Below are 21,026 nucleotides of genomic sequence, written 5' to 3'. Positions count from 1 at the left end.
AGAAGCACCTGCCTCAAAATTTTCAGAGTCTGTCTCTGATTACCAGGACTGGCTTAGACCAACTGTGTTGTCTCATCAAGGTGTTACTCCCAGGACCAGATCCTATGTGGGTCACATTGCCAGAAACACTGTCCTCAAAAATTTCCAAGTCCCTCTGCTAGTTGGAACTTCCTGGAGTTGGTAGTGCTTTGTAGTTGGGGTGCCACATATGCTGTGCTTCCCATTTCATCTCTTTAAGGCACTCTCTGATCCTCTATATTACACGTGAAATTGACCAGATGCCCAGAGGAGCTCTGGGGCCTGCATCTTTGATATTGCTGTGTGGTTCAAGGACAGGGCTCTAATTCAAGAAAATCAGCATCAAAAGCAAATTACTCCCAATAGAAACTCATAATAGTTCTTTTATTAGAACTCATGAGATTCAGCCATAGAATGCACTTACACACAGATTTTTTTGTGGTTCTCACTCATGTCAGACACAGGACAAATTCAGGGCTCTGGATTTCTGAAAGTCCAACACAAACCCTTGGGCTTAAGCCCTTTGTTTGGGCCTGTATTATCAGCTCTCACGTGTGCATGTTCTGACTGTGGTGATGCCTATAGCATCAGTACCCAAGAGCAGTGGAGGTGGTGGTAGGCACCCTTCACCCTGTGTACCTCCTCTCTAGTCAAGGCAATCACTCTACGTCTTCTGCAGGCTCCACACTTCCAAGGTAGCCACATCTATCTCTTCTAAGGATGTTTTTTAAGCATTGCTTTACAATATCAGTGGGCAATTCTGATTAATGTCCTGTCTTGCCTCCAATTAATGTGGTGATGCTGTGTTCTCCAGGGTCACTCTTAAGCAGATATGCACAAATATCCCTTGTACAAATGAGATCCTTCTTTTTGCTCTGCCCATGAACCCCTTGCCTTCTACTTACTGTTGTTGGTGAGTGGAAAGCAGAGATGTGATCAACACTGAAAGACATTACATTATAGGAACTCAGTGATCATTGCCAAAAGAGTTCAACATGGTGGAATATCTTCTTCTATATTTATGCTATAACATTCTAAATAAAACCTTTAACATAACCCGAAAATATGTTATTAATCATATTTTCCTGCATATACTATGAAAGACTTGCATTTGTGATCATCAGCCCCAAAGCACAGCAGTAACATTTGAGAGTCCTTAGAATTCCATATTTATGGGTGGTATGATGGAGAATGCAGCACCCTGAGTAATAACGTAATCATCATTAACAAGACGGCATTAGGGAACTATAGAACCAAGAAGATCAATGGTGTTTCAATACAAATAGCTTTGAAGATTCATGACATTGTGAGTAATAACAGTACTGCTACATTTTTCTTGTTGTTAAAAATATAAAATTTGCCAAGAAGGGCACCTTTGACAAGAAAGAACATGAAGAACGCGGCTCCTAGAATTGAACAACAGCAAAAAAAAGATGGCTGGACATTATGAAATATTATCATATGCCCTAATCAGAAAATAAGCAAGTATTTAAGTACCACTTCTCTGCTTATTATTCTACATTTTCATGTAATAGATATCTCTATACTTTACATATATTTACATTTCATTTAAATATATCCCTATACTTTACATATATTTATTAATTTGGTAACACATTATTATTTAATCAAATTGTTTATACACCCCCAGTGCATCTCCAGAAAAAATTTACCCAGGGCTTCAAATGCCCTAGGGGCAGTCCTGTAAGGAACATCTTTATAGGAATACTAAATAGATGAGGTCTCTTTTCCTTGGGTAATATTATTACTCTATATACTCTAGGTTCCAGTTGACAAGGAGATTTGATGGGATCACCTGCCTTTTTATTCCCCCGCTTGGAGTATCACACGGAATAGAATACAAACAAAACAAAGATCAGCTTCTTCAATTCCTTTAACTTTGCAAAGAACCCCTTAAAAGATTGCCTATGTTTGGATTCATGCTTCACTCCTTACTAGCTGCATGACATCAGCAAGTTATTTAACCTCTTTGTGTTTCAATGAACAGTACTTATTACATGTAAAGCATTCATACGTTTTACAAATATTTCTTGAACACAGACTATACACCACATAATCGTCTATGTGGTTGAGAAACAACCACAAAAATGTCTGGGGCCCGCTGATCCCCCTCCCCGCTCCTCAACCCCACTCCCAAGGTGGTCTTTCGGGTATAAAAAGCCTTGACACTCTCCCCTCAGGGCCGCGGGTTAGAGAGACGTGAGTCCTCCGCGGTCGCCGGCAATAAAGACCCTGCAATTTGGCATACTTTTGTCTTGGTGAATTATTTTAATCTCGCATCCCAATATTACAGGTGAGGCAAAATTTTGTAGTCTGACTTGTTCAACTTTTGAAGCATTGGTCGTGCGATGTATGGTCCATCATTGTCATGGAGATGGGCCCTTTCTGTTGACCAGTGCTGGCTGCAGGTGTTGCAGTTTTTGTTGCGTCTCATCGATTTGCTGCGTATACTTCTCAGATAACATGGTTTCTCAGAGATTCGGAAAGCAGTAATGGATCAGACAGGTAGCCGACCACCAAAGAATAACAATGACCATGTGTTGATGCCAGTTTGGCTTCGGGAAGTGCTTTGGAGCTTCTTCTTGGTCCAACTGCTGAGCTGGTCATCATTAGGTGTTGTATAAAATCCGTTTTTCATGCATGTCACAATCTGATTGGGAAATGGTTCACTGTTGTTGCATAGAATAAGAGAAGATGGCACTTCAAAACACTGATTTTTCTTTTTTTAATTTTTATTCAGCTCAAGAGGCACCCACTTACCAAGAATTTTTACCTTTCCAATTTGTTTCAAATGCCAAACCACCCTGGAATGGTCTATGTTGAGTTCTTCAGCAACTTCTCCTGTATCCATGCCCAATGGCCAGCTACTACATTCCTCATCTTCAAAGCTCTTGTCTCCTTTGAAAAACTTCTTGAATCACCACTGTATTGTATGTTCATTAGAAGTTCCCAGGCCAAATGCATTGTTCCTGTCACAAGTTTTCTCTGCTGCTATACAACCCATTTTGAACTCAAATAAGAAAATCACTTTACTTTGTTTTTGGCTGACATCATTTCCATAGTCTAAAATAAATATAAAATAAATAGCAAGTAATAAGTCATTAGCAAAAAACAAAGCAAGAAGTGTGCATTAAAATGATGTATAACATACCCACATTTATTAAATAATGTATTCCAATACTAAATGGCAAATTTCAACAATGCAAAAACCACAATTACTTTGCACCAACCTAGTATCTTTAAAGTTACCAGGAAATTAATTTTCATTTGTATTCAGTAGAAGTTCTATAAGATGTATTAGTTTTGGCATTTTTATATTTTATTAACAACTCTTTTCAGCTTTAATTTTTTTCTAATCTGTGTTGTTTTAAAAATTTAAGTTTTTCCAATTTTTTTCACTTACTAAGAATAGAAAGATAACAGAGATTACTATATAGATTTACTGACTTTTTAAAAGTAGGACTTACTATAGAATAAGTATTGTAATTTTTCCTAAGAAGGCAGGTCAATATTTTACATAAATGTTCCTACAAATTAAAGATAAAAATAGCATTATAAATTTTAATTTCGAAATGTTGACAGAATACTTCATCTAGCAAATACTTAAATCATGACTGAACTCCAAAAGACAAAATTTTTTGGTAATGCTCTGAACAATTTGAGTACAAATTTATATAATGAAATCAACTTAGAAATTTTTCCCAAAAAAGTAAAATTTACTAATTTAGAAAAAAATAGAATAAAATATATTGTTAGATTTTTTCTAATTATTGTAAATAAAGTATCAAGAGAAAGCTGGGTCTTAATCTCCACATTCTTACTATGCAAGATAAACATACATGATAAAGAATGTAAGTTTCCTCCTTTTCTGTTTTTATCTACTTGTTTCACAGAAACAGACTCAGAGAGTAGGAGGAATTTAAGAGGTCAATTATTCCAACTTCTAGTTAATCCTTGATGAATGACCTCCACAGCATTCCTCAAGCAACAGCTTCTGCTTAAACATATTCAGTGAAAGAAAAACCACTTGGGTTGCTAATTTTTGTGGAATTTTCTTTAGAGGACAGCATTTAAATTCTCTGAGGACTCTACTCCAAGATCCCAGCTTGTTCTCTTAACTATGATCTTGTTAGATGAGGTACAAAAAAAAACATGCTTAATGTTTAACTTACAGAGTGTAGGCTTGAATAGAAATGCTCTCTAGCCATCTATATTGGAAAGATACCAGATCTGATCAAGAGAGCTTTCTCTGGCTTGGCCATGGACGTGTATACCTAAACTTTGTGTGTTAAAGTACTTTGATCTCTCATTTGCCTTACTGTCCTTTTCAGTTCATATAGACCAGATTACAAATTTACTATATTTCTCAAAGATTTCATCTCTATTTCCTTCAAGGCAATAATATGTGTGGCAGGCAGACAGTTTTCTTTTTCTTTTGTTTTTTAAATTCCGAGATACATATGCAGGATGTGCTGGTTTGTTACATAGGTAAATGTGCGCCATGGTGGTTTGCCTCGCCTATCAACCGATCACCTAGGTATTAAGTCCGGCAGCATTAGCTATCTATCCTGATACTCTCCCTCACCCTGCACCCCCTGACAAGCCCAGCGTGTGTTGCTGCTCCTCTCCCTGCATCCCTGTGTTCTTATTCAGCTCCCACTTATAAGTGAGAACGTGTGGTGTTTGGTTTCTGTTCCTGCATTACTTTGCTGAGGATAATGGCTTCCAGCTCCATCCATTTCCCTGCAAAGGATATGATCTTGTTCCTTTTTATGGCTATAAGGAGTTGCATTTTCTTTTTCTAGTCTATCATTGATGGGCATTTGGGTTGACTCCAAATCTTTGCTATTGTGAATAGTGCTGCAATGAACATATGTATGCATGTATCTATAACAGCATGATTTATATTTATATTCTTTCAGATATGCACACAACAATGGGGTTGCTGGGTCAAACGGTACTTTTGTTTGTAGGGCTTTAAGAAATCACCACACTGTCTTGCACAATGGTTGAACTAATTTACATTCCCACCGACAGTGTTAAACCATTCCTATTTCCCCACAGCCTCACTAGAATCAGTTGTTTTTGGACTTTTTAATAATCATTCTGACTGGCATGATATGGTATCTCATGGTGGGTTTGATTTGCATTTCTCTAACAATCAGTGATACTGAGTTTTTTTGTTGTTTTTTGTTTTGTTTTGTTTTTTTGCGACAGAGTCTCAATCTGTCACCCAAGCTGGAGTTCAATGGCATGATCTCGGCTCACTGCAACCTCCGCCTCCTGGGTTCAAGCGATTCTCCTGCCTCAGACTCCTGAGTAGTTGGGATTCCAAGCGCAAGCTACTGTGCCAAGCTAATTTTTGTATTTTTAGTAGAGATGCGGTTACATCATGTTGGTAAGGCTGATCTCGAACTCCTGACCTCATGATCTACCCGCCTTGGCCTCCCAAACTGCTGGGACTACAGGCGTGAGCCACCGTGACCAGTGGTTTTTTAAATATGTTTGTTGGCTGTATAAATGTCTTCTTTTGAGAAGTGTCCATGTTTATTGCACACTTTTTAATGTGCTTGTTTTATTCTTGTAAATTTGTTTAAGTTCCTTGCAGATTCTGGATATTAGACCTTTCTCAGATGGATAGACTGCAAAATTTTTCTCCCATTCTATAGGTTGTCTGTTCATCTTGATGATAGTTTGTTTTGTTGTGCAGAAGCTCTTTAGTTTAATTAGATTCCATTTGTCAAATTTGCTTTTCTTGCAATTACTTTGAATGGTTTTCTTTCCATTTTCTATTTTGAAACCACTGGTTCTTGGTTCCTCAAATGCTATTATAGCAAGAGACCACATTTGCCTTCCCTCAGGTTCTCTTCCTTTCTCAAGATTCTATCATTGATGTCGTGATTATTCTCAACACAAAGAATCTTAACTCTTTTAATGACTCCCTTCTTCCATAGGGTAAGTCACAGCATTAACTGACTGATGAGTCAAATCAAATGGAAATTTTGTTTAGTGTCTCTTAACTCCTAATGAACAGAAATGTGTTTTCAGGAAGATGTCTCATGCCTTTTCCTAGAATTTTGAGGCAAATATTAATGAACTCCTTCTATCTCTATATTTTCTGTTTAAACTCCCCCGCCAAAAATCTGGTTGTTTCAGTTAATAATCAGGATATCACACTCTAATGAGGGAGATTTCCTAACACTTTATATGCCAGTCTCAAAATCATCCACTGTCAGCTCAGGAGTCAGCTCTGGTGCCAACACCTGTACCCAGCATGGTAATGCTCATGACTTGACCTATATATAAATGTAATGAGCCCCTCAGAATAAAGGGAGGGGCAAGTAACTGACTAGTGGTCAGCACAGCTCATTGAATATAACATATATGCCAATAAACCAAGTCAAGGAACTATCAGGCAACTTATACATATTTATACATGTCACAAGAGCAACACAAAGGTAAGTGCTACATTCAGGAAAAAAAAAAAAAGATTTGACATGGGAAACATAACAGCACAGGGAAGAGCAGGAGAACACAGGCAAAGATATGAAAGCAAGAATGAGCAGAGCAAGTCAGGGTGGCCAGAGAGATTTAGCTGGACTGATTAATTACTACAAGGCACTGCAGGGACCCCAGTTATTTAGCTGAGGCTCTTCTGTAAACTTCCAGCCTCAACTTAAATGCTGTATTCTCACTCAGAGTGTTCATCCCTTACCACCCATTCTGAAACAGAACCACACTTTTACTCTCTCTTATACCACCCTGGTTTTCTTTGTAACATTTATCAGATATTGCAGTTATTGATTTATTTGTATACATACTTATTTGGCATAGTGGTTAATAAGTCTATTGCTGTGGAGAAATATTTTCTCAGTTCAAATACTGCTCCTACTACTTCTTAAACAGAGTGATTTTTGGCAAGTTTCTCCGTATCTCATTTCCTCTTCCATATAATGGAAATAATACCTATCCTCATTGGGTCATTGTGAAGATAAAATAAAATACAGTCTTTACATATTGACAACATAAACCCAGTGTCTAGTGTATTGCTTGGCACATACTCTCAAAGTTAGAATGTGATCAAGTTGGGGACAGTTTATCAGAACTACAGACCCTTGAATTTCACTGAAATAAAACGAAACATACAAGTAACATTTATTTATTCCAAGATACTCAAAATGATACTGTACTGAATGTTGGACTGAATACTGATGGATTTCATGCTTCCCCAAAATATTTTAAGGTAAAATAATCTGAGAAAAACTCCAGAAGAAGGAAGGTCCGTCCCTCTCAGAATTCTCCCACCCATCTCCCCTGAAGCAGGTCACAAAACCTAGAAAGTCATTCTCCGCCCTTCTCCTGCCCATCTCCCTTAAAGCTCTTGTAAGAACTCATTTGAGAGGTGGCCTTCTTATCCCCACAGGAAACAAAGATTCTGATCTCTGAAGAAACAGGGTCACAGAGAATTTGAACAAATAAGCCTTGACAAGTTCCCCTAGTTTTTTTACCATTAGATTATACTTTTCTATCCAGTCATACCTCTCAATGACTATCTACCTCTCCATCAAACCTAGCAAAAGACATATACAGGTTTGCCTGGTTTTGGGGGTTTTCATTTCTTTATGAAGCCTCCTGTGTCATAATGGACTTACATTGAATAAATTTATATGTTTCTCTTATTAATCTCTCTTTTGTTACAGGGGCATCAGCCATGAACCTAAGATAGAAATGAAAGATAACTTTTTTTCCCAGCAGTATTATGTTTAGCTGCTTCCAACAAATAAAAGAGAATGTGAGGGGAAAGTTATATATGCCAAGCAATTGTATCACCCAAAGAGAACAACCAAACTAAGCAATTTCCCAGTAATGTTTATCATAAGTATTGATGACCAATGATATATTTACTAATAGAAAATTAGCAGAATAATTAAAACAACACTTCATTTTGCCTTTTTCTACACACGAACTTACACCTCCTAAGAGACAAGGTTCTCACGTATTCCTTCTTTCAAATTATAAATACTTAATATTTCCAGTTTAAAATATCTGAGGTGTATGAGCAGTTATGAGCAAAAATAACAAGTGTATAGTCAATATTACCTATCTAATTTAGAGGAACTGGGATTAGTTAAAATTAGAGATTATAAGATTACAATTTTAAGTATCATTGTTTCTTTGATGAATAAAGTGTAGTACAAGTGGTAATTCAGTAGAGGTGTTAGGGGATTTGTTTTCAGGAACACAAAAGATTTGTAATTTCTGAGCCAATGGTGATGTGAAGTTGGTATAATTTAGAAGTTTCAAGTATCCTTTAAAAAGTTTTTCAAAAAATTTAAAATCATTCTCATATATTTAGCTTTGAATAGTTATTTGTTTAGAATATTTTACAAATAAACCATGGAGATAGACATCAGTCCAAACTCGATCCAAAATAATGTAGATATTCAAATTGTTTGAGAATCAGTGAGATTGTATGGCTGGTTTAGTAGAAGCAGAAATTATGTTTACTAGCAGCCAAAGCAGACTTAACATTTCCCTCAGCTTGACTAAATTTTAAACAATCTTTTTCCTAATTCTAGGCCACTGGCCATCCTTTCCTTAGAGCATTTACTTTAGAAAACTTGTAATTCTTAAATTTTTCTTTGCCCCTTAAACATGTAAATATTTCAAAAAGTTTCTTGCCAGGTTCATAACACAGGAATGTCTTTCTCCAAGACCTGAAAGCCATGTCTTGAAATATAATCATCAAGAAAAATAGCATCTCTACTTTCCAGTTTCTGTGGGAGAGTGGGAAACATCATCTAATTTTGATGGAAACCAATTAGCAAACACAGATGACTTAATCACAAAGAAAAACATTTGCAAGCTCAGGAATAAGTCAATGTGCTAGACTCATACAATTCATCAACCTTCCTGCTAACATCATTCAGTACTTTACCACAAGCTCACCCCAGTGATTGAAAACACTCCCACATTATTTTTTTTAGCACAGTTGAGTTCTGACTCTCTTCTCTACTGCAATAACAAAAATAAAGTCTTCCTTGCCTGTTTAGCTTTGTCCAGTACAGTTTATGCCTTCACATTGTCAAAGATACAGTCCCAAACAGACAAAAATGCATTACATAAACTGATGATGCTACTATTGTCTATGCTGATCAGCTATAGCATACCTGGACTATCTAGCTGACTCCTGGCACCCTGCCGTTAGGGAAAGCTTGTTTAAATAGACCAACTTCATTTTGCTTCTGGAAAGGTGAGAGGTTTGACTGAAATGAAAGGAAGATAAAATCTTCACAACAGTCCTACATCTCAGTATGGATTCTACCAGGGAAAAAGGAAAGCAGCTCCCTTTCTTGAGCGGTGAGCCCAGAAAAATAGATAAGCTCACTGGATCACAGGCCATAATGTTATACTTTAGTCCAATGTATTTCTAAATGAAAGAAAATTCACAGAGTGATTAGTCTAAATTACTTCCTGCAGGACAAAAAAGAGAAATCCTCACTAGCCTGGACATAATCTTCGCACAAGACCTGTATCTTCAAAGGTAAACACTATTATACAGAACTGTATTTCTAAGCAAAAACCTTTATGCAGTGACTTATCTCTTTGTATGTGGGTGATAATTTACTGACATTTAATAAATAAATGAATAATAAAGAAAATTGGACTCTGTGTGTTAATAACAGAAGACCACTCTGTCTTTCATTCTTTCTTATTTTTCAGTAGACTATTAATGAACTAAAGCTACAGAATAGCCCTTGTTCTGGGAACTCCCTCTGCTGGTAGAAGAAAGTTGTGAATATATTTAAAATACATATAAATATATTGGTGAGACAAATGAGAACAGAGAATTGTAGCTTTTCCAAGTGCCCTGGCATTAAATTAGCAATTACTGTTCAAAGCTACATGAGCATCTTAGTCTGTTTTGTGTTACTGTAACAGAATACCTGATATTGGGCAATTTATTAAGAAAAGACGCTTATTTAGCTCATGGTTCTGCAGGCTGGGAAGTCCAAGATTTGGCAGCCCACCTAATGAGGACCTCCTGTTACTTCATAGCCATGGCAGGGAAGTGGAAGAGTGAGCAAACATCTGCAAACACACCAAACAGAAGCAGCAGCCTTGCTTCATAACAACTAATTACATGGAAACTAATTCAGTCCCGTGGGAACCTACTCACTCCCAGGAGACTGCATTAATCTCCTCCTGAGGTCAGACCTCTCATGACCCAAACACATCGCAAAGGTCTCATAACCTCTCAACACATGACACTCTTTAAACTCAACCTTCAACACAAATTTTGGTGAGGATAAATGATATTTAAAACATAGCAATGACCAAAAAAATCAGTAAAAGTATAACTACTGATGTCGTGTTAGTAATTCAAGATAGAAATCATGCAAAAACTAATAATAAAAATTTAAGAGAAGTATTTTGAAAAATTAAGCTTAAAGAATTTGATATGAAAGAGAATATGGTATGACGCAGCCAAAAACAGAAATATATTTAAAATTTTTAGCACTAGCTGGAGGCAAAATTTTAAGGTACCACAGTTTAGCTTCTCACTAACCTTCTTCTCTTTCTACTGGTCCTGTTCTCTCCTCCTGTTGCATCAGGAAAAGACACAGCCCTGGTCTCACTGCCTGGTTACCTGCACTTCACTTTAAGCTGCTTACTGACTGAAAGCTCTCCAAAGCAAAAAATAAGAAATACAAACTTTATCTTTCAGGTCTTTTGGAGTTTTATTTAGAGGGCACCCTTCCTCTATACCTTAAATTTCAATTTCGATCATTGCTGACTTCATCCATTTGTCAATAGATGTTTTGTACAAAAATAAAAAGCTTACATGAGTGATAATCCTAAAACTTACAATCAACTGGTAAACAATGATTACTAATAATATACTCCAGAAAAGTTTTACACAAAAATAAAATCTTACATGCGTGATAATCCTAAAACTTACAATCAACTGGTAAACCATAATGATTACCAATAATATACCCCAGAAAACTTTGAGATGCTCATAAAAATTAAAATGCAAAGTAAAAATTTTTTAAACATAAAAGTTCAATGCCAAATAAACTTTTAACCTCTTCCAGTTTGAAAATAAAAGTACTAAATTTATTTTATGCTGACTCTTCCTCAGATTCAGGAGTAGAAAATTATCCTTACATTTTAAAGACCTTACAAAGACCTGAAAATAGGAAGAGGTACAAAATAAGATAGAAATTTGGCCTTAGGTTAACCACAGTTTGGGGGATCACAGCAAATGTTCTACTCTTTGAGGACAAAGTAGCAATGAAATTCTAGGTGGTGATTAGTGCTTATTATTAAAATAGGCAACAGGTATAAAATCCAACTTTGCCATTTTTTAAAATACATTTTTATGGTTGGAAATACTGCTTGGGAATTTTAAAAAAAGAAAAGGTAGCGGTGGTACATACACTATCAAAAATATTTATCAGTTAACTTGAAAATTTTAACTAAAGCAAAGATTTATAAATATATACATAAAAATTAGCTGAGCAGTTATTTCTTAATTGCTTACTAAAAATATCATAAAGAAAGGCTTTTAAACAATAATTCATCATTACAGAATTGGCTGTCAGTGAATACAATAATCTCTTTCTGCAGAACAATGCACTCACGAAAAAGTATAATTTGCTGTTTCATTATATCTTTTATCCACCTAGGATTTGAAATGCTAATCATTCATGGGTTCCTTCTGTTGTTTTTAACATCTTTAAAATTCACTACAAATTATACCAGATTGTAAACACCTGTATATTTCTGCATACATATGTATAGAAAATCAATATTTTCTGCAAACATGTTTGAAAAACTATTACAACTATCACAGCAGTTCTGCTGATCCATTACTACTTTGATTTCCCTTTATGGTGTTTTTTATGTTTTCATAATATAATAAAATATATGGCCCCAGCTTACCTATCCTTCTTTTTGAGAGAAAGATGGTACACCAAGTCAATTAAAGTTACTCCTGGATATGTATCTTTCAAAGTGTGAAAAAGTCTTTATCCAGATGCTAAAGTGAGCAAATGAATATTTAACATAATTTAACAGGTCCTTTTCACAGGATCCCTCCTACACAGTAATTCTCAGGCTAAAGAAAAAAAGAAAGAAAGAGTTTCCTTGGAGACAATACTGGGTAAACCAACCAACATTCTTAAGCCTTTATTTGGGTATTTTTCCAGTGTTTTAGAAAACTATCATAGGGTTCTATGCAGCCTACCTTATGAGAGCAAACTATTGATCAGCTTTCTAATAATTCTGCCAATTCACAGTAGCCTAAATGAAGGGTATTTATTCATTCATTTACTTATTCATGCTAATTTAAAAACTGTTGATTTAAAAAAAAATTTAAGAATAAAGAGTATGTGCAGCAGATAAAAATAGGCCTATCTTGGTGGGTAAGAGCAGGAATCAAACCATTATGAAGGTCTCTTCTACTCAGATATGGACATTTGTATTCAGACGTTTGAATACAAATCTTGTAATGAAATAAATTATAACTCACACTGTCAATTTTTCTACTTGGTTTAAGAGAAAGAGAATAGGACCTTGTATCAGATAATTTCATTTTTCACACCAGTAATACTTATTACCACATGACTTTGGGTCAACCACCCTCTCTGTTAGTTTCTGCATCTGTAACATAGGATAATTTTGCCTACATTGAGTAATTTTGGCACATATTGGCCTCATAAATATTATTTTGCTCTAAATGTATTTAAAAATATATCAGTAGATAATTGTATGGCATACTTCCATTTAAATCCTACAGCTTTCTGGGAGTTAGGCAGAGCAGTTGCTTCTATTCAGGATTACTAGAGATGAACTCAATATCAGAAACATAATTTACATAATATCATGCACGAGGTATGGTGAATAGCACAGCCTGGATTTGAACCTGTTTCCTGAGATAAACCCAGAATAATGCCAAGCCTCTGTTTCCTAGCTAAATGGCCATTCAGTGCTGCTACTAAGGTTTTGTAATTCATCCCAGATCTAAATTATGTGTCTAATTCTCTACTTTTGTTCATATAAAGTGAATAACACATCATTCACCATTTTGGTACAGAGCTATTTTCTCTACATAAGAGACACCACCATGGTGACTCTTTTGGTTTCATAATAGTTGAATAAATATTCACAGGTGTTCTCAGGAAAGCCCAGATAATTAAAATCATCCAAATGCAAATACTTCTGACTAGGGTATTAAGGGTTCTTTTAATAAAGTAAAATCCTCTGAGAAAGAAGAGAACTTTGTAGCACACAAATGTGTTGCGACATGGTGTGCAGGCACTCACCTTCCCAGGAAGCCTGCCCAGCACAGGCTGGGGGCCATGGAGGAGATCCTGTCCACATCACAGGGAACTTAGGGAAAGCCAGTAGAAGTCCAGCATTGTGCAGGGACACAGTGACCTGAGAGCTCTCAAAGGCCCATGTCTGCTATCAGTCTCTCTCACAGTACCCTATTAATTTCCTTCACAGCACTTACTACTCTTTACTTAACCTTACTTGTATATATCCCTTTTTCAGCTACCAACTACACTACTCTAAAAAGGCTATTACTAACACCACATCTGTGCTTTTCACCACCAGTTCCCCAGTGCTTCTAACCGTCCTGGGTACAGAAGCAGCACAAAAATATGCATTTACACCATGTGTGGTGGCTCACACCTGTAATCCCAGCACTTTGGGAGGTCAAGATGGGTGGATCATTTGAGGTGAGGAGATCAAGACCAGCCTGGCCAACACGGTGAAACCCACCTCTACTAAAATACAAAAATTATCCGGGCATGGTGGCGAGCACCTATAGTCCCAGCTATTCAGGAGGCTGAGGCAGGAGAATTGCTTGAACCCAGAAGGCAGAGGTTGCAGTGAGCCGAGATCACACCATTGCACTCCAGCCTGGACAACAGAGCGAGACTGTCTCGAAAAATTAAAAAAAAATACAATTTGTTGAATTGTATTTATTGAATACATGGATGATGTTCAGAGCAATATTAAGAATGAGATGCACCAGTCAGAAGGCAAACACTGCTACAGGATTCTCAGCAATAACTTGGGGACACTGAATGAGAGGCTGTGGTCCAGTATTTCTTCATGGGTAATATGAATACAATAAAAGCCAGTCAAGAAACATAGAAAATGAAGATTTGTCTTTGAAAATAAGGTTTTCAGTGTGCTATAGCAATTTTGTTTGGTTAAAGTTTCTTCAATTTGAGTATGTAGATGGGATAGCAGTATAAAATCTTAATCATTTTCTGTCTTTTCATTAATGATCTATAATTTGTTGCATAAGAACATTCCATTCCATCAGGAAAAGAAAAGGGTACCAGTTATCTTTATCTGTGCAGACAGATACTTGGAAGACATAAAAAAAAACCTTAATTAATTCAAATTAAAAGAGCCAGCCATATACAATTTATCAGGTATTGTCATTATTAGACAGTTACCAAATTTTTCTTTGTATTGCAATTTTCTGCTTCCCCTGTGGCAATACTGTTTAGATTAAAAACCTGTAACTATTGCCAAAACCACAGGTAGAACTACTATGAATGTAAAATTCTTTCATCAGTGTGCTGCAAATCTAAAATGCCTACATTCTTAATCTAATGTTTTAAGAAATTCTTCCAAACACTGGAGTCCATACTTTGTATCTTTTTGGTCATAACTGAACAAATAAGATAGAGCAATTACAAGGTAAAAACTGCTAAAGAAATCCATCAGCCTCATCATTTTAATTTAACTTTTTCCTTTAAAAATATTTAGCTAGTAAAGTGTTTTTGTCACTCCAAAACAGAGCCTGGAAATCAGACCTCTTTTCAGTTAAGTTAATGGGCTCTTATCACGAAAGAAATATTTAAGAAATTTGATGGTGTTTCATGGGCTAATATTCATAAAAGCTACATGTGAGAGTGGATTAGATGCTATTTCACTCAAATTACAGAGTAATTAGGTTTCTCTCATTTGGGATATTTTCTCATGTATGTTTAGAAATAATGATTTCAATGAGAAAGGCCAAATTGCCATGGAAACCTCACACTGGCATTCAGACATTCATTCATTCACGTATTGAGTGCCTACTATGTACCAAATATCATACCTGGGACTGTGATTTCATAGTTAAAACAAACACATAGTTTCTATCCAAAAGGCTCTTACTATATAGTAAATAGATCAAATAAACCAATAAATATAATGGAGTGTGCTACTTAGTAAGCTGTGAATACACAAGGCATAAATGAGAACACATGGGATGGTGACCTAACTTATGCAGGAGTGTGGGTTGTGAGGGTGGAAGGGTGTTCTCAAAACCTTCCATGATAAACTGATAATTTGGTTAAGTCTGGAAAGCCACGTTAATATAATTCAGAGAAAGTAAGCTGAGACCTTCCAGGCACAGAGGACAGCATGCTCAGATAAATGGGAGCTGCTGCTTGTGCCATAGATGTTTGGTGCAGAGTAAGGAAGCTGTTGCCTGCTGCTGACTCTTCAAGGAAGCCACCATTAGAAAGATACCAAATTATAAAGCCACCACCTGCTGAATCTGGAAGGCACTTCTATAGCTATTGGCTCCAAAATCGTGTTGTTTCTGCTATGATCTGCACATGCATAGTGAATGCCCCTTAACCCCAAGTTATTTCATCATGAGTCCAAGTCTTACTCAAGTGTATCTAATTTACATGTAGAACTGTAGTTGCAAGGGAGTCTAAAAAACGTAGCCTTTAGCTTTCTAGTTTTTGCAAACTGGATAGAGAATGAGTAGTGAATGGGCCAAGCCTGATTTCTGTTATGAATTTTACTTAAAATCACAAATCAAAATAATTATTTATTCATTTTAAAGAGCATTTTTTTTTAGATGGAGTCTCACTCTGTCACGCAGGTTAGAGTGCAGTGGTGTGATCTCAGCTCATTGCAATCTCTGCCTCCTGGTTCAAGCGATTCTTCTGCCTCAGTTTCCCTAGTATCTGGGATTACAGGTGCCTGCCACCATAACAGCCAATTTTTGTATTTTTAATGGAGACAGGGTTTCACTATGTTGGTCAGGCTTGTCTCGAACTCCTGACCTCAGGTAATGTGCCTACTTTGGCCTCTCAAAGTGCTGGGATTACAGGCATGGGCCACCACATCCAACCTTAAATAGCAATTTTAAGGCTGGACTGTAATTCAAATATGGTAAATTCTCTTCAATATTATCAGTACTATAAAATGCTAAATATTCTATTTTCTTTAACATAAAAATAATATTCTCCTTTTGATTTTATTAAATATTCCTAGTCTTAATTCTACATATTTCCAGAGTTTAATAATACCTATCATAAAGACATTTATCATTTCATTTTACCAAGGACATACTCTGGCCAATCTTTAATAATTGTTTTACCATGAATTCCAAGTTTTAAGGGGACAAGAATCCAATACTTCACGTGACCGATTGTAGAGCATATAATTACTTAATTTTACATTTGTTAGGGTCTATCACCCCACTCTGTGATTGTATCATAGGCTTAGCTTCATCTAATCCATTTATTGCTTTATTCTTTCCTGAATTACTTTTATATTTGCCCTATTATTACCAAAACTTTGAAGAGACTAAAATGAGAGTCCATAATAGTATTAATAGCTCTCATTTCTTTGTCTGACCTGCAGCGAGCACTTCTAAGGTCACTCTCTGACATACCAGGGAGAATTCTGAGCAATATCACTATTTCAGGAAAGGCACCCAGAAAATAGAGAAGAAATAAACTTAGGAATAAAACTACAAAACCATAAAGCCATGAGAGGCAAGGAGAAGAGTTTAGTTAGATGTGTTTGGATCAACTGAATTAAATGCCTAGGTTACACAATTTGGCCATTCAGAAGTCAGCAGTAAGGAAAGAAGTTTCAGTAGAGTGTATGAGGAGGGAGGCTGGCTTTGAAGGGAGAAAGAATGACAGCTGGATCAAACATGATTTTGAGAGGATATTTTTATGTGGTTTGGTTTGGTTTGATCTGGTTTTCAATGGGGGATCACTGAACATAATTAAATACCAAATAACATACTCTAAAAACCAATCTCCATTCCAGGTGATAGATATGCTAATTATTATGCATTATACAAATGTACCAAAATATCACTCTCTACCCCACTAATATCAATAATGATTACATGTCAACTAAAAGGCTTTAAAAAAAGAACCTATCTCAATGTCTATTCCAGTCTGGGAATGACCACACTAGTTATTTGGCATTTATATGCTTGAAAACAGATTTGCTTCAACTTTTAGGCTTGAGAAAACTCAGAAGCCTCAAAAATTGGTGGTGTGATTACTTGGAGTCAGAGACTTGCTGTCTGTCCAACCAATCTGTTTGGCTGGTTGATTACTTTTTCACTTGTTTTTATTTTTTTGCCTTTGAGTTCACAAAAAATTTTCAAAAATCAACTGCTCAATATTAGGTATACTTAACTAGAGGAAGTCAGCTGATTTTAAGAACTCTGCGCCTAAAATAATATCCTCCTATAAATAATGCTTTCTTTTTACATACATCCCATCTAACTGAAACTTTGTACCTTTTGAACAAATCTCCACATCCCCCACACTCCAAGCCCCTGATAACCACCATTCCATTCTCTGCTAGTAATGCAGGATTTTTTACTCCTTAGCTCAGCTAATCCAGGTTCTCATCTCATGACCAGAAGAATTAGGCACACAGACACCTTGAAGGGTGAGGAGGGCAGAACTAATAGTGAAAAGAAAGCTCTCATCAAAGAGTGGGGGTCCTGCAAGCAGGTTTCCACCTCGAAAATTGAACACCAGGATCACCACACATGAGCTGAAGAGGCTGGGATCCTCCTCTGCATAAGGTGTGAATTCCTGGTGGCAATACCCTCCTGCCCCAATGCTTGTGGGCCTCTAGTTCACTATGGGCATACCCAGGAAAGCCCCCTGTGCAGGTTGTCTTATCTACCCACATATCTGATGTAAACACTTGTGGGGCAGGTACGAGATTCTCCAGGGACCCTGCCTTATCTGCCTAAGCCTTTATCTGACTCTTGCCTCTATCACTGCTATGAGTTTAACTTTTGTAGATTCCACATATAAGTGAGATCACTGTCTAGTAATTTTTTAGAGACCATATCAGTGTCACACATACCCCTTGTGCGTTCAAAAATCTCTGGGGGCATTGTTACCACTAAATATAAAATTGAATTTTTTACTAGTGATGGTAGTAGATTAAGAAAGTCTTGGCTTTGTAAGAAAATTCATAGAAAGTGGAATAGTTTTTAAGAGACATAATAGAATTCACAGCTGATAATGGGGGGAACAGAGAAATCTCCAGAGGGACTATTAAGAACAGTTAAAGGATGAAAAGGATGATAAAAATTCATCTATTTTAGATTTTTAGCATATAATGAATAATTTGTTCACTCACTCTGGTTTGCAAAGGAACTTGGATTCCATTATTATGCACGTTAATTTCCTTTCCTGAAGAGTTAAGAAAGATAATGGAATATAAATATTTAAGAGATTATTTAAATGTTCATTCCATGTGTAGTTACTTTGTGTTTATACCCATACTCTGTTTTGCAGCTGTCACCATTTTATTTAGCAAAATGAATGAGTCAAGAAGAAAAGATTTTAAGTTCCAAGTAAAGCTATACATTCTTAAAATCATATTTAAACAACACAATGATATCAGAATATCAGAAGCATTTACCTTAAATGTTTTAAAAATGAAGAGTATGTTATTATAAAACATAAGTGAAGTTAAACATGATATATCTGAGACAAATTTGCAAAAAAATAGTCATTTTGAATTAGTGGATAGTTCATGGGAAACAAAATGAAGTCATTAATATATTACAAATATATAGGATTTTGAAACTTTTAAAGATATTAGATACAAAATTTATGACTCTCATTTTGGTTCTGGAAAACAAAAAAAGAACTTCTGATGGGTTAAGTAATTCAACCAGAATTACCCAGCCAGTCAGTGTCACAGCTGGGACAAGAAGAGATGCCTGTTTACCTTAGGATTGCTGAAACATTTAAGTACTTATTAAGATGAGTTGCCTATATTTATTCTAAGTTTACAAACCCTATATCTTAACTCTGTTTTTTCCCTTTTTTCATATTCTAATTCTAATATGATTAAATTTTTAAAATCCCAGGACACCTTAAACCATTTTTTGACAAAAGTTGGAGGATGGGCAGATAGAGAAGGAGGGAAGGAGAGTAGAGATGGAGAGATGGAGCCTGGAGGAGAGGAAAGGAAGGGAGCAGAGGTGACAGAGACAGGCTCTTGCTCTCATCTCCTAGCTAAAGCCAACTCCTCTTGAACACTAAACCCTAGGCCTCTTCACTAATCAAATATATGACTCAAGCAACCCTCTCCACTCCCAGCTCTCCTGTAACACCCATATGTTCCTCTCTTCTTTATCAGTCTGTAGCATATATGTTTCTCATCTTAAAAAAATAAAGTGACAAACAAAACCCTACTGACATCTCTCAAACCTTTTTTTTCTGCTCTCCTTTATAAAAAAAATTATTTAAAGAAGTTTTCTACATTCACTAATGCCAACATGTCCTCTCCTCCAGTTCTCTCTTAAACCCAGGCTCTTGCCCCACTATTCCTCTGAAATTGCTTGCTCCAGGTCCCCTGTGGCCTCCATGTTGCTAAACACAAGTTTCCCTTCTCAGTCACTTCATTAAACTTGCCAGTGTCTTTGGACAGAGTTCATCACTCCTTCAAATGCTTTCTTCACTTGGTTTCCAGAATACTACCGTCTGCTAGATTTCCTCCTGTATCACTGCTTTCAGTCTCCTTTGCTGGTGCCTCCTCATCTTTCTAACCGCTAAACACGGATGGAGCACCCCTGGCTTCAGTCCTTGGACATCTCATCTTCTTATACTTGTTCATTTAAATACAAGATATGTACTGATTAATCCCAGATACCCCTAGACCTTACTCCTTAACTCCAGTCTTGTTTATCTGTCTTCTTGATAACTACAGCCACGCCTTTGGTAGGCATATCAAACTTAAAATGTCCTAAAATAAATACTAATATTTATCCTCAAACCTCTCTCTCCTAAGTTTTTACAGTCTCAGTAGATGGTAACTCCATTCTTCTAATTCTACAGGCCAAAAACCTTAAGGTCATCCTTTATCTCTTTCTCTCACATTCTACCTACATTTCCTCAGCAAGTCTCACCACAGGTACTTTCAAGATGATTCTGATCCAATCTCAGCACCTCCATAGCAAAGTTCATGGTCCACTGTCATCTCTAATCATCAGGTGAAGACCTGTATTATTGCAATAGCATCCTAGAGTTCTCCCTGCTTTCACTCTTGCTCCGCCTCCAGCCCATATCTAATGCCTGTCCTTAACATGGCAGCCAGAGTCATCCTTTCAACCTGTGAATCAGCTCGAGTTACTTCTCTGGTTAAAAATCCCCAGTGGTTTTTCCATCAAATTCAAAGCCAATTAGGCACAGTGGTTTCCAAGGTTCTAATAATCTTGCCTCTGCTATTTCCTTGACGTCATTTCCCATTGCCCTCCTCTCCCTCACTTGGCTCCCGAGACAGCAGTCGCCTTGCTATTCCTCAAACATTCCAGCAACGCTTAAGCCTAAAAATTTCTTCTCCTCCTGTTTCCTTTGCCTGCAGTGCTCTCTTTAGGGATGTCTACATGGCTTGCTCTCTTCCTTCCTTCCTATCTTTGCTCAAATAACCAATATGGTTTGGATCCGTGTTCCCACACAAATGTCACGTTGAATTGCAATCTTCAATGTTGGAGGTGGGGACTGATGTGAGGTGATTGGGTCATAGAGATGTTTCTCATGAACAGTTTAGCACCCTCCTCTTGATGCTGTTCTCATGATAGTGAGTTCTTGAGAGATCTGGCTGTTTACAGATGTGTAGCACCTCCTCTCTTGCTCTCTCTCTTGCTGCTGCTGCTGCCATGTAAGATGCTT

Source organism: Aotus nancymaae, unplaced genomic scaffold (genome assembly GCF_030222135.1).
Source record: "Aotus nancymaae isolate 86718 unplaced genomic scaffold, 86718_ANA_hifiasm-v0.15.2.pri h1tg000002l, whole genome shotgun sequence".
Classification (NCBI taxonomy): Eukaryota; Metazoa; Chordata; class Mammalia; order Primates; family Aotidae; genus Aotus; species Aotus nancymaae.
Note: the sequence above shows the minus strand (reverse complement) of the source record.